The sequence below is a fragment of the Sciurus vulgaris genome (assembly GCF_902686455.1).
Source record: "Sciurus vulgaris genome assembly, chromosome: 7".
Taxonomy (NCBI): Eukaryota; Metazoa; Chordata; class Mammalia; order Rodentia; family Sciuridae; genus Sciurus; species Sciurus vulgaris.
In genome coordinates, this window is record NC_136467.1 from 19,988,745 (window position 1) to 20,005,098 (window position 16,354).

The 16,354-nt window shown below is 36.5% G+C and overlaps 1 protein-coding gene across 6 annotated transcripts in view; it reads right to left on the reverse strand.

Annotated features, from left to right (window-relative positions):
* The window catches only part of GRM1 (glutamate metabotropic receptor 1), a 394,312-nt gene that overhangs the window by 348,075 nt on the left and 29,883 nt on the right, over positions 1–16,354 (reverse strand). The window lies entirely within an intron of this gene.

The following is a 16,354-nucleotide window of genomic DNA, read 5'->3' on the forward strand; positions in this document are numbered from 1 at the left end:
GTAAATATATAAATTAGTAACACCATCCTTTATTATCATTAAGTATTATATACTGTGTATAACTAGAATGCTGTGCATTTATACAGCCAACAGTGCAGTAGGATTGTTCACACCAGCAGGCCACAAGCACGTGAATACTACATTGCACAGCAACATCGCTCTGTCTACCATGTCTCTCAGCAATAGGAATTTTATGGGACCACCATTGTACAGGTGGCCCACAGTTAATCTAAATATTGGTATATGGGGCATGACTATGCGTGGAACTGTGTGTACCATTGGCAGGTATAGAGAAAAGACCTGATATCTAGATTAGTCAGTGAGCCATGGAAGAAGAAGGAAGTGGCCTGGCTTTCCACTGGGAACCTCTCCTCATCTGGAAGGACCAAAGCAGAAAAGAACCCCTGTTTCTCTAGGAAGAATGGCTAGTATCAGTCTCTCACCCAGTCTTCACACTCCCACCTCCCCACATCTGTCCAAGGTCATTCTGACTGAGAGTGCAAAAAAATCAGAACCTGGATTCCTATGGACAAGGGGAGAAAGAAGGACCTGTTGGACACACTGCTCACAAATGGGATAAGTGGGGCTAGCAGAAGCTCCAGTGAGCAGAAAGGTGGAGGTAAGCACACCTGGCCCAGAGCTTGGCTGGTCCAGACAGGTATCTTTTCCTAATTCACACAGATACTCTCTGGCAAGAGACAGCTTCTCTGTCAGATCTCACCCCTGAACTCCAACCTTTGTGCACAACTGACCATCCAGTATCTCCTTCCCAATGCTGAAAAGGCATCTTAAATATTGCACCACCTAAATGAGACATTTCAACTTCTTCACTTTGCTACACCAGAAGGCTTCATCCCTCCAGTGGCTCATGCCAAAATCCTTGGAACTGCCCTTGAGCCTTCTTTCTTGTGCTCACATCAAAACTATAAGGAAGTCCTCAGGCTATACTGTTAAAATATACCCAGAGTCCATCCAGCAACATTTTACCAACTCCACTGCCACCACCCTGACCCTAGCCACTGTTCTTCTACCTGGAATATCAGTATAAGCTTCTAATTAGTTTATTCGAATCTTCGCTTGCCTCTGAAACTTATTTTCAACACCACTACCAGAATGAAAGCTATGAATCAAACCTCCAAGTCCCTCTATTTATCCCACATTTAAAAGCAAAGTCCTACTCATGGTCTCTAAAGTTCTGGATGGGCTGCCCCCTGGTCCTTCTCTGACCTCATCCCCTTGTTCTTTCCTCCTCATTCATTTGGTACCAGAAAAATGACCTTCTTGATATTCCCCAAACACACTAGTATTGCTTGTTTTTAGGACCTTTGAGCTGGTCCCTGGGCTCCAAAAACTTTGGTCTGCATGACTGCTTATCTCATGGTTACATGTTTAATTGCTGAAGCCCTAATTCCTGCTACCTGTGAATGTGACCTTATTTGAATTCAGTTCTACATAGATGCAGTCAAGTTAAGATGAAGTTATTAGGGTGGGTCATAATCCAATATTATTGGGGTCCTTATAAAATGAGGAGTAGACACACAGAGAAGCTATCTGAAGAAGCAGAGGTAGAGACCAGAGCAATGCAGCCCAAACTGAGGAACACCAATGACTGCTAGCAGCCACCAGGAGCTTGAAAGAGGCAGGGAAGGGATCTTTCCTGAATTCCAGTGGGAACATAGCCCTGCCAACAGCTCGACTTAGGTCTTCATACCTCCACAACTGTGAGAAACTTAAATCTCCATTGTGTTAGGCCACTCAGTCTGTGGTCCTTCTCATGGCCTCCCAGGAAACGAATCCTCCCACTCACCTTCATTTCTTCGTGTAGACATTCCTTCTTGAGGCAGCCTGTCTTCGCTACTTTATTTAAAATGTGATCCACTCTGAGTGTCTCTATTGCCATCATCCTGCTTTGTAGTTTTGTAGCATGTAGCTTCTGCAATAGTATATAATTCAGTCATTTATTAATTTCTAGTAGGATATCAGCTCTCTGAGGACAGAGAATTTTGTTCACTGATGAACCCAGAGCAGAGAACACAAAGTGGGTGATCAATGAATGTTTATTACATGAATGAGGAGAAATTGTTGTCCCTCCTCTATTTTTGAGTCCAGCACTGGGCTTTCTAGCAGTGAACTGTGCATGGGATTGCTTTGCTAATCAAGGGAATAGGGTGTCAGACATCTCCTTGCTATTTGCAAGGGGCTATCTCACACTTCTTCCATACAGAATACTATCAGGAAGCCATCGGAACACTAGATGTGTGCAGTCCAGTTTGAGGACATATGATTATATTGTTTCATAGTACAGTATATAAACTCTGGAAAATATGTAAATGATAAAAGGCATTATACTATAGAGTAGGAATAGAAAGAAAAGGAAATTATAGTTTCTATGAATTAAAATGCTCTAATTTGGCAACATAACTCTATTTCCCTAAGCTGCCACAGCCCCGATTATGTATAATTTGGGCAGGTACTTAGGACCTCTTTACTTGTCACAAAACCATGGTTTAAGGTCATTAAACTGTTATGTGAACATAAAATAAGCCTTGCCTGTGGGATATTTGTGTCAGATTTGTTACTCTCAACTATTCCATAAAAGCTATTGTTACTTATAAAAGAGAGTCCAAGTAATTACAGCCACAAGCAAAAGGAACCAAAGTGATTTAAGAACAGCTTGTTAGGCCATATTACATTTACACCAACACCTAGAATCATACTATTTACCAATAAATAAACCCTACCAGGAAGTGGGTAGCTCTAAAGATAAGCAAATACTAACCACAGGCAAAATGCTCAGGCATTGTACCATGACTGACTGATCATTCATTAAAAAGCTTCCAGGGATTGGGGATGTAACTCAGTGGTAGAGCATTCAACTAACATGTTAGAGGACCTGAATGCAGGAAGAAAAGAAAGAAAGAAAGAAAGAAAAAAAAAAAAGATTTTCCAGACTCTGAGTAGAGGTTAACCCAAGTACAGAGTAGTAGCCCTGGATTCAAGGAATTCTGATAACACTGCACACACTCAGGTATGTGTGAGGACCAAGAGGCAAGTGAGTGTGTTAGCCACAAACCATAAGCCTTCTCACACTTCCTAAGTCCACCTTAGGAAAAAGCAGGTCACTAACAGGCTGCCAGGCGGACCACAGAAGTGCTACTTCACCACCTTTACCAGAAAAAGACTGTGCAGTCTTGCCCCTGCTACTCCCACTCTGTGGAAAACAAGAAGAGTTGGGAGGTGATCTGGCCTTGACTTCGCTCACCCCATCAATATTCAGTATACACTCTCAGGATAATGACTTCCTAGGCAGAGCGGAATTTTCATCACCTCCTTGAAACTTCAAAGCATAGCTGCTCCCCAAATCTAGCAGTCCTATAGTGACGAAACATGCACGCACAATCCTGATTTCTACATATTTCAATTCATAGAGTATAGAACTCTTTAATCACAGATTATAGATTATAATGTATTCATAGATTATAGAACTTATTGATGCCACTTGGCATGAATATTTCAAAATAATATCAATATTTCTTCCCCCTCCATACATGGATATCTCTATATATACTTGGTTGGATTTCTTGGCTGGTTACTTTTGTGACCCACATATGTTTTGTTTTGTTTTGTTTCCTCAAAATTCAATTCTAGAATTCCATTGTTCCAGGTACAAACACTCAAGGTTTTTTTCCATTGTAGCTATTTTTCCCAGAGCCTTTCCAGATGCTGCATAACATTCTTAATCATTTTAAATTATTATTTATAATGATTCTAAGATTTTTGCTTGCTCCCCTGACCATCATCACTAGTTTTGCAGACAAAAATCTACAATGACTCCCAGATTTCATGTTTTGATCCTATTTATAGATTACAACCTAAAATTTTATAATAATTATTATATTTTCAGTGTGCTTTAAAGTTTCCAAAGTACATTCACACCTGCTGTTCCCTTTGCTCTCCTTACATAAACAAGCCAAGTATGAGCCCCACATTGTAGATAATAAGTAAAGTTTACTGTCTGGTCCATTTGCACAGCTAATAGGTAGTGGGATTTTTTGACCCTTTCCCCAGTTCCACATTTGCCTATACCATGCCTTAGTTAAAAGTCCAGTATAGGAAAGTATACTTTAAAATGTTCCTTTCCAAGCCTTCATAATGTTCTAACCCACACTGGAAATGGTGCCCTCTTCAGATTTAACCCTGGACATCCTTTGTAGGCAACAAGCTCAACAAACATATTTTAGGAGAAATGTAATGAAAATATAAGATTCCAGAACTACCCATGTGAATAAAGGTAGGGAACAGTAATTAAACAGGAAGTGATGTGGCTTCCATAGTTCAATATAAAAGGAGATCCAGTGCTAACTTAGATTCGTATTTGGAATGTCTTCTTCTACTAGAAAATAAGCAGAGTAAAATCCTTTCCTTCTTCCCAGAGGATAACACAGAAACAAGGAGTAGCGCCTCAAGACAGTGCTAGGGCCCCACACCACACTGGAAAGAATTAGGATGGGAAGTCGCCCAACAGAAAGTGTATTAAAATAAGACTCCCTTATCAAGTGAATAAAGAAAGACGCTGTACTTAAGTGACCTTTGAATAATAATCACAGGGACAGAGCCCAAGAATTTCCTGTAGATGTACTAATAACCTTGATGCAAAGAAGTGGATCAGGGTGAGAAAAGAACAGCATGAACAAAGAGAATGACTTGCAAAATTGACAGAGAAATCTTGATAAGCCAGAAGCAGTTGATTCCTCAGCCCCATAAAGCTAAATACTTCAATAGCTCCTTAGTGAATTAGACTTAGAAGTTCATGGCAAACCTGGTCTTATAGTACTTCTAATTGCTACATATCATTATGTTTAAATTAAATGCTTACAGTTCTCATTACATGGTATGAGATTGGCTATTCTGATTAATATTTTTGTTATAAGACCCCAAACTAATAAATTCTTCCCAATAATCATTTAAAGGGAATTTTGAATGTTGTAGATTCCTGAATGACTAGTAAGTTTAGGATTTTGTTGCCAAGAATTAACAAAATAGACAATGCAGAACTTTTCAACAGATGGTTATCTGCTACCTCTGTATAATGAATCAATTTTAACATAAATTCTACTAATCTACCTGGTATATAATAGTAAAACTTGCTATTCTACAAATCTGTTTCCCTGGGGAACCCTACTCTTTTAAATTTGCCAGACTAGAAATCAGGTGCTAGTACCACAAGGGAGCTAGTGTAATTTGATAAGAACTGCAAAGCCCTTGGATGCCCCCAGATAAGACTGACGTCCTGGCATTTCTACTTGCAAGTTAGGTACCTTGGACATAGCTCTCGAACTCTATGAATCTCATTTTCCCCTTCATAAATCTTATATAAAATGCATTCTACAAGAAGTTTCTAAGTATTAAATGAAATCATGTGTATTAAGTGCTCACAATGTGCCCATTTCCTTCCTAATGGATTCTCTCACATACATTCTCTGTGCTTTCAGCTTTATGACAGCTCTCCTGGATATATAAAAATGGCATTAAAAATTGGTCCTGGTGACCTTCATTAAGGAATAAACTTGTGGGACAAAGAAATAACTTCAGGACTACTAGGGGAAAGATGGCCTTTTCCAAGCATTAGGGTCCTCCTGGGTAGTGACCAGCTTCCATTAAGTTTGTTTCCTTAAAGACAGACACATAACATATAAACATTTTTCTTTGACTTTGGAGTATCTATTATGGCAGAAGAGCCCATACAATATATATGTGAGCTTTGGGGATGATGGATCAAATCCCAGTTCTTCCACTTTATAGCTGCATGAGCTTAGGAAAGCTACTTCAATGCTTCACTTCCTCCTTGTGGGAGGGTTACTACAAAACTTAATGAGATTATAAGCATGTAAAACATCATGCCTAGTAGTCTTGTGCACATAGTAAACAATGATGGTAGTGTAGACAGTGAGGGTGATGATAGTGGTACCAAAAAAGTGCACTAAAACTGCCAGCTAGATTGCTTCTCAGGCTTCCCAGTAGTTTCCACAAGGCTTACAAGACAATATTGAAAATCTTTCATTATATGAAAATGTTCTCACATTTTAAATTCAACTTGGAATCCTCATTGCTACTCAACACAGAAAAAGATAAGAAGAAACTTAACTCACAGACTTTATTTAAAGATTCCATGGATTGCATACTGACTGTGAGGAATTCCAATGGATAGAATTGAAAACCAGTCTCCCAGCTATCTGAATAATATGTAATAACAATAATAAATGGGATAAAGTGCATATAAAATATATTAGAATCTTACCTGTATTTTTTTTTAAAAGATACTGTTACATTCCTATTGCTCAAACACAGTCAAGAGTCAGTTATTCATAAAGATATTGTAGTAGTCAGCTTTCCATTGCTGGAACAAAATGTCTGAGAAAAACCAACTTAGAGGAGGAAATATTTATTTTGTCTGGGTTTCAGAGATTTTAGTCATTGGTCAGATGAGTCCATTGCTTTGGCCTGAGGTAGAAGGGCATGTCTTAGGAAATCTACTCACATCCCAGCATAAGCAGAAAAAGAGCAGAAGGGGCTAGGGACAAGAAACACCTTTCCAGGACACACCTCAGTGACCTACTTTTTCCAACTAGTTCCCAACTCCTGAAGTCCCCACCACCTCCCAATAATGTCACCAAATTATTAATCCATCAATGGAGTAATCCACTGATAAGGTCAGAGCCCTCAGGATTCATAATTTCCCAAAAGTCCCACCTCTGAACACTGCTACCCTGGGGACCAAGCCTTCCACACATGAGCCTTTTGGGGGATTCTCCAGATAGAACAGATATAACTTATCTGTTATAAATCATAACTGATATTTTAAATGCTTAACCTCTGAAAGTTATTGAAGAACATATTTTTAAAAACCAACTTTAATGTAATATAAGATGAGCATTATCAAACAGAAGTTTCCAGTCTGGAAAAGAATATTTAATATAATGTTGAAGATTAATCAAGGTTACGACATAGTAAGTATCCTAAGGATTGTACAGAACCAAGCATTGCCAAACACAAGAAGTAATTACAATCACCAGGAAACAAAAAAACAATATAATGTTAAATATCCATTTCTGGATATTCTCCTCCAGTAGAGCTACAAAAAAAGGCTAATAATCTCTATATTTCAAAATTTCACATGTCATTTTGAAGAAACAACTGATTCAGAAAGATCTTAAGTTTAATAGTTCAAAGACTTAGGAATTTAGAAGCTTCATAAGAAACACGTAAGACAGAAACACAGAAATTCACTCAGTCAACCTGAAATACATGTTTCATATTAAAATTTTTTTAACTTTAAAAATGTGTGCCCTACATTTTCAAAGTACAAGTATTTTAAAAATATACAATTATCAATTAGTATTCAAGGATTGTTGGGTTAAATAAGTAGCATTTTTTTCTAATGAGTAAATGCTATTGGGTTAAAATCACATTTTGTTCAGGTAAGTAATTATAATCACAAGTAATATTAGAATCTCAAAATATCACGCCCAGTATTTGCATTTACTATTTCATATCCAACCTTCTCTAACTCATGACCTAGAAAATCCTCTTTTGATATTACTCAGAATTTGCTGTGCTATACCATAAATTTGCAGCAATTTTTTCCCAAAAGAGATAATTTAGTAATCATCTGATAATCTCTTCTGTATACTGGCTATGTTAAATTTTAATTCCAAACCAATTCTCCTGACTTAACTAATTCCTCCATCTTCTCTCCCTATCCGAAATTTTAACCACAAGAGGAGTGGGAGACAAAAGATCTAAAATCAACATACTACAGCAACACAGCACATCAATGTTTAGAGCAGCAAAACTCACAATAGCTAAATAATGGAATCAACTCACATGCTCATCAATAGATGAATGGACTGAGATACTGTGGTATATATATATACAATGGGGTTGTACTCAGCCATGAAAAATAATGAAATACACCAAACTCAGAAGCTCAAAGTTTGAATGCTTCCTCTTATGTGCAGAAGCTAGAGTAAAATAAAGGAAAAGAGGGAGGGAAGGATAAGATTACATAAAGAACCAATCAAATACAAATTAATAGAGGAGGGAAAGGACGTCTACTATAGTTGAGGAAGGAGAAGGGGAGAGGGAGGGAAGGAAGGAATGGAAAAGTAGGGGTCATGAACCAAAATTAATTTCCATGCATGTATGAGGTGGTCAGGATGAACCCACCTACTATTTATAATCATAAAGTTCTAATAAAATAAAACAATAAGATTACATTAGAAAGAAGAGGGAGAGAAAAGTAGAAAACTGAATACAAATAACAACATTGAGCACATCACAAAGTCTAACAAAAGCTATTTGGAAATGGTATATACATACCATCTTCCATTGAATCCTAACCAACTGTTTTGCAGGTAAATTATAAGCCACCATTTAAAGTGCATTTACTACTTCTCTTCAGACTCTGAAATGTTAAATGAGATGAGCAAAATCAAATTAGTGAAGAGGTAACATCAGATTGCTTTCCCTATTAGCATTTAAAAAGTCATGTTTCTTTCTCATTCTGTCATATTAAAATGCAGTTATATAAGGTATGGGGAACAACCTTTCAAAAATTATTTGCAGCTGTAGTTTATAGAATTCCCTTTCCAAGTCCTTCACCTTTAGACTTTTGCTTTAATTTTAAAGAATTTTTTAAAAAAATTTAAAAAAAAGAATTTAAGAGATTTTTTTTAATAAGGAAAATTTAAATATAGCTCTTATCCTATGATTTTGTTTTTATAACAAAATCATGGTAAATGGGTTAATTATAAACTTTTAAAATCATTAAAATAGTTTAAGAAGATAATAAATTACTTAAGAGCATATTGATTATTTAACTCTTTGCTATTGAATAATCTTAAGTTATTTTAATCTGTCCTGTCCCATTCAAATAAATTTTATACTTCTCAAAAGATACTCATATGTTTAGTAATTAAATTATAGTCAAATTATTACCATGATAGGAAAAAAATGTAAGTCTAGGATCCCTTTATAGTAATAGTGGCAAAAATACATCTAAAAATGAAACACATATTTAATTCATGTTCTGCCTACTTTCATGGGAGATTAAAAGCATGTGTCATATTGAATATATATTTGAGTAATAAATAGACAAGTGACCACAATTCCAATCCATGTTTCTTGGTCAGTAATTCATTCTCATTGCTGATGAGAAAATGTATTATTTTGCTAACATGAAATCAATTAATAAATGAAATTATTTCCTCATATTCATTAATGCCAGAGTTAGCAATGTAATACCAAAAACTCTCTAGTTCAATTGAAATTATTAGCTAATATGAGCTTCAAGAATCGCCTATTTCTAAACTTTCCACAGGTCTGATGAGCATGAATTAGCAAGAATTAAATTGTGTTTTCTTAAATTTGAAAGACAAAAATAAAATTTCATCCAAACTATAGCTCAGAGAATTCAAGAGTTGACTAAACACATCAATGTTTTCATTAGAAATTTGGAGAATTGAGTATTACATAATTATTATTAACAGAGCATGTTCTCAAAACCTGAGATCATTTCCTAGATGTTCCACATCCATAGAAGTTACAAAACTAGATATATTTATTGATTTCTCTCCCCTTCTACTGTTAAACATATTTTTTTTTTTTGCAAGTGATTTTAGACATTGGTTTAAAGCCCTTCACCAGCCTCATGCATCTCACGACTTCCTTACAATACAGATCATTCAATTTCAAAAATTCCATTTTAGTGATTTTTTTTCCCTCAATTTAGAGGACCCAGTCTTCCTGTGGCTCCTGCCCATATGTCCTATATTGACCTCAACAAGCACAACACATGAAATGAACTGTCTTCCACAAAATAGTACTTCTGATAATGAAGACAGCTATTCTTTCTTCTCACCCTTTATGATTCTTTTAACATTACCCCATGTGAAGCACACATCTATTGCCCTTACTTTCCAACATCCCTTCTGCCTTCTCCTGCCCAGAAAATTCCCTTCTTGATTTCAGAAATTTTATGTTAATGAGGAGTGGTGGACACTACCTCTTCCTTTGCCCACTATACTAAATAACCAGGACCAGGAATGAGTCTAAATATTCTTTTTTTTTTTTTTTCCTAGCTAATCTCTTTTGCAACTTTAGGTTACTAGCACTGAATGAGTAATAATAATGGCAGTAAACTCTACGGCTATGCACTGTGTGCTAGGTACTGTTTCATTCAATTGCTAGTTAATTAACCTAAAAAGCAAGTATGATTATTATCTCCATTTTACACATAAGGAAATGGAAGCATAGAGAAGCCAAAGAACTTGTCCAGAAAATGGCAGAGTCAGGATATGGACCAAATGACAGCCTGGCTCACTTGTCTGAGTTCTTCACTTCTGAGCAGAGCAACTGCAAGTCATCAAGCAACCCGAGGACACTTATACAGCTGGATCTGAATACGGTCAACACAAAGCATGAGTGGTTGCCAGCACAGGAACATACATTTTCCTTCAAATCAACTCCAAAAATTATAGAGAATCCAATGATAAAGAAAAGTTTGATTTTTTTTTAAAACAGCATTCACATTAAAAAGGTTCTGTCCTGCATTTCAGGTAGTTATTTGGAGATCAAACAAGAGTTCAGGACTGAAAGAAGCTTTTCCTGGAAAACTCAGGCTTAAAGAGGGATTCAGCATTTTTTTTTTTCCATAATAAAATAGTATATCCCACTCCTTGGCCTATACCCAAAGGACTTAAAATCAGAATACTACAGAGATACAGCCACATCAATGTTCATAGCTGCTCAATTCACAATAGCCAGATTGTGGAACCAACCTAGATGCCCTTCAATGGATGAATGGATAAGGAAACTGTGGTATATATATACAATGGAATATTACTCAACCATAAAAGAGAATAAAATTATGGCATTTGCTGACAAATGGATGAAGTTGGAAAATATCATGCTTAGTGAAATAAGCCAAGCCCAAAAAACCAAAGGCTGATTGTTTTCTCTGATAAGTACATGACAATATATAATGATGGGGGGTGGTGGGGGGAAGTGAAGAATGAAGGAACTTTGAAGGGTGTAGAGGAAAAGGGGGTGGGAGGAGGTGGGGATGGAAAAACAGTAGAATGAAACAGTATTACCCTATATATATGTATAATTACATGAACGGTGTAAATATACATTGTGTACAACTATAGAAATGAAAAGTTGTACCCCATTTGTGTATAAGGAATCAAAATTTGTCTGTAAAAATAAAAAATATTTTAAAAAAGAATTAAATAAAACTTGGTTAGCCTAAAAAATAATTATAATAATAAAATAGTTTTGAAGGAAAGTTGGAAAAAAATATGAGTCAATTTCAAAATATCTAACAATTATGGCAGTCATCTTTTATGAGGTAAAACTCTAAATTGCCATCTAACATTTTGATATTGGTGGTTTGAAAACTTAACAGCAAGAAATATAATCTGTAAATGTCGATGTTTGGCTGTTTGTCATAATAAGGAAAAGTTTACAAAGGATAAATCCGACCCTCTCTTTTTGTTGTTGTGAGAAATCAAAAATTAGCAGATCGAGGAAGTGGATCTAATATTACACTGAAGATCAGGAAAAGCATTACATTTTAATTTAAAAAATCCAAATGGATTTAAACATAAATATTGTCATGTATTTGAATATTTTCTGAAAATGGAGAGAAAGCATAGATAAAATACTGGTACAGAATTGCAGGACTTAGTGTTAAATTACAATTGTTTAATGTATTTATTAATCAATGTGTTTTCAGTTGAACTAAAATTTAAATAATACATGGGATAGAATTAAGAAGAAAACCATGTAACAATTCTATCCTTCAATTTAACACTGGAAAAAATACAACTACAATTTCCATATTGATCATACCTTCAATATATACAAATGTACACAGTACTCAGGCACCAACATGCAGATTGTGCTAGGAACTCTTACAGATTCAAAGGGAAGACTTGATAATGCTTGACTATTTGTGGACTAATCAGTTTGAGAATTATCCACTTTGAATGTTATATCCTGGATTGTTGTTATGTGTGTGTATTTTTGCTTTGTTTTTTGGGTTTATTTTTGGGGGAGGAGGGAAGAGTGTTGAGAACCAGCATATTAATCTAGGCAGTAGGGTTTCAGAGACCTAAGCTAATTTACATTTAAATTTAGGTGAAATTATAATTATGCAAATATGAAGCAAGGAAAAAAGTTGTGATGCATATGAATCCAAAATAATGCATAAATGGTTTCTGGATTGCTTTGTATTTTTGTGACATTGCACCTCTTAACTGGCATAGATAATAGGTTGACTTACTTGAGTGTGCAATATATTTAAATATCATTAAATTCGATTCCATTAATGCAGGATTTGCAGTAATTTCAGTGTGGCATGTGTCACTGCCCTTGACCTCAGTGTGTAGCATAAAAGGAACAATAAGGACCTATAATATTGATGTATGGCAAAAAGTGTCATATAGTCTATAATGGCTGCTGTACTGCAATAAAAGATTAGAATATAGTTTCAAAAAATGAAATGACTTCATCATATACATGGAACTCAATAAGCAAGAAGCTTCTAGGTAAAAGACCAAACAAAACCCAGGGACTTTTAAATGTAGAAATTAAGTATAGACTAATACAAACAAGAAAATAAAAGCAACAGAAAGTACCTTTTTCCAAATCCACATTAAAACATTCAAGAAAATGTCTGAAATGAGAAAAAAAAAAAAATCTTGATACATTTGGAAGCCAATTAACAGAAAGAACATGATCTTCTAGAACCCAATCAGTATTGGATCTGTCGGAGAAGGGTGCTAGCAGAGGAGCAGACCACGGGGTCTTCCAGGAAACTGCGTGCCTGATGATTGCCTTGGATCATCAGACCTGTCAGACCTCGCTCACTCGAAGAGGAGCACAGAGAGAGCCGTGCGTCCCCGAAGGAAAACTTACAGCACAGAAAAAAGGAACGACTGTCGAAAGGCAATGGTGGGGGTGAGGAGAGCCTCAAAAATAGTTTTTTGAGAAAACATAAAGCATTTTAGAAAATATCTACTGTACTTGATGCCGTCAATTGAGGTCACTAAAGGGATATAATTTTTATTAAAGAAGAGTAGACTAAGGAAGGAGGCAGGCCTGGATAAGAAACAATTATGGCCAAAAAGAAAGAAAAGAAATTACACTGAAGGAAGAAAAATAGAAAATAGAAAAGCAGGCATTACAGAAAATTCAATTGGCAGTACAGTGGACAAAACCAAATTTAGAACAAAAAAGAAATTACAGGAAGGACAAAAAAGTAAAACACAAAGACTAAAAGATAAATTCAGAACAGCATATGGAATAGCAACTTCTGTCAGCAAAGCAAACACAGCAGTGGGGCAGTAGAAATGATCCCAGACGGAAGAGTAAAAGCCGGAACTTGAAGGTGACTTGGAAACTGAGAGGAGGCGTCCCCAGGTGGTGCATAAAATGAAAAAAATAAATAAAATAAAATAAAAACTCTGACAAGGTTTATTGTTGTCACAATGAAAAAGAATGCTACAAACATCCTGGCAGGAAGAAAATAAAAGTACCTTCGAAAGCAGTAAGATTAGGATTTTGACAGATTGTTCCCCTTTAATGTCTCGCAGAGCAGTATTTGAAGGTTCCAGGGCCTCCAACAATCATAGAAACTACAATACCAACGTACCTCTTCTGTGAAAATACTAATCAGTGATGTACTCCATGAGACGAAGTAGGAACCACAATATGAGGAGACAGGTGATACCAAAGTCTGCTCTAGAATATTTTAAAGCTATAGTAAATGAATAAAGATATCACTGGTAAATAAAAAATGATTGAGACTGATGAGCATAGATAACTTTTGTAACGGAGGAGAAAAAGTAGATGGAAAAAATGAATCTTGCAAGACTAGTGCTATAGACTGGATTTTGAATGTCTCCAAAGACCCGTGTGTTAAAAGGCTTAGTCCCAGAGTCATGAAAGGTGGTGGAATCTTTAGGAGGTGGGGTCTGGTAGGAGGTCCTTAGGTCACTGGGAACATGACCAGCAAGGGGATTGCAGGAGCCAGGCCCCATCCTCTTCCTCTTTGACTAACTGGCCACAAGGTGAACAGCTTGCTTCTCCACATGCTCCTGCCCATTGTCCTCTGCCACTCCCACCAGAGGCCCAGTGCTACAGCTCCATCCAATCATGCACTGCAACCTCTGAACCTGTGAACCAAAATAAACCTTAACTCTCTATAAGATAATTATATCAGGTATTTTACTATAGTGATGGAAAGATGACTAGCACAGCTGGTGATATATTTATTTTATTCCTTTTATTTAAAAATATGGAAATTGTTATATATATAAAACAATATATATAATATATTATAGAGATTCCCCTGCAGGAGATACTATGCAAAATTGAATATAGTTCATAAATAATAAGTTAATGATGAAGCAGTACTTACAGCTTTATTTCCCCAAGCTTACTGAGATTTTTATCACTACAGCATGTGCGGTAATATGCTAGAGATGAGTGTACTGTCTCAGAAGATTGTAGGCACACCTCTTCCCAACCCTCCATTTGGTGACATAAAATCAGTAGCTTGAAATCAGCCATGGTGGAGGAATTCACACCATTGAATGCTAAAAAGCAGTGCTAGTTTCTCTCTCTCTCTCTCTCTCTCTCTCTCTTTCTCTCTCTCTCTCTCTCTTTCTTCCTTTCTTTCATTTCTCTCAAGAGCTGGTATAGACTACTGGGTATATTTAAGAAAAAAAAGAAAAGCAATTCAACAAATCAAAAACATCCTGAATGCTTAACGTGAAAGGAATTTTAGCCCATCCAGCCACAGAATACCCTGCCATCACTTCAAAGCATAAACATGAGTCTCAGTAGAAACTTCACCGAAGTACCCAGCTTACTAAGAGTGAGGAAGTGCCAAAGACAATAGCGTGTTCTCTACATCATTCTGTATGTGACTTTACAAAAATCACTCAAGGTCCTCCACATCACGTACAACCACAAGAATAGGATCACAAGTTGAATAAGCTATACTCCATGTATGTATAACATGTCAAAATACTCTTCACGAAAAACAAAGAAAAATAAATAAATAAAGCCAAAGAAATATTTTCGAGGTCCTTCAGGGAACAGGAATCCTTTTCCCTCTGACATTCTGAATTTGGTTTCATATACCCAGTGACACAAATAATCTGCTGAGGTATAAGACAAGGTTTAGAATGGAGGAAAAAGGAATGGTAGGAAGGAACAGGAGAGCCAGCTCCCAATCCCAGAGAATTACCACTGCAGCCGCCATATCCCACAAGCCGCTTTATTCAATTTGTACTTCCATCTCTCATGTTTGAATGAGGTAGGTGATTGATTAGCCCGTACCTCGTTGACATATAGTGCTTTATGTTTTGCAAAGCACTTTCACATCTAATTGCGTTCTTGCAATCCTCACAATAACCCCATGAGATTTTTTTCAGCATTTTTATAAATGAGGAAACAGAAATTCAGAAAGGCATGCAGTTTTCAAGGTTACCCAGTCAGTTATCAGCAAAGACAGAAGGGCTCGAATGTGATGGCCAGGTTGTTGTACTACACTGGGGATACTCCCTAATTTGCCACCTAAGTCATGATGTGGTTCCATCTAAACTTCACATTAAAAAGTGACGACAAAGGCAATATACTACTCTTATTTCTGGCTCCAAGTAATTGTGTAATAGCACAAAAGAAATCACACGACAAAATCAAAGGGGAAATAAAAACCTGTTATTCCATGTAACTGTGTATTTGGGCTCCGGGCATTAAAGATCCTGGGCACAGTGACTTTCTACTGCATTCATGAACTATGATCTGGTTATGACAAAAAGGAGAATATTTACTAGGATACCACAATCAAATCTTGCCTCACTAGGAGAGACAGACAAGTAAATGTGACAAGGACACTGTGTTTTCAAGAACTGCATCTGTTCGCAGTTCTTGTGGTGAGAGCTTATTAATATGTTTATGGCAGCAGGAGAAGGCCAAGTACTGCAACTCTGCTAACAATTTACTCAGACTCAGAGACAAGTTGACAGTATTTTCTCTGGTCAGTTTCAACAAATGTTCACAAACAACTCTCAGAGAGGCCAATAGTAGGCAGATTTCAAATATGTGGGGAAAGAGTGTCATTCACAGTGAAAATGAGAATGTTCATGAATGTGAGTATCAGTCACCATTCCTTATAAAATAATAGATGTTGTGAAAGTTGAAAAGAAACCAACTCATGTATTGTTTGGCCCAAGGCCCTAATTTTAGAAATGAAAAGACCATGACTTGCCCAAGGCCCCCT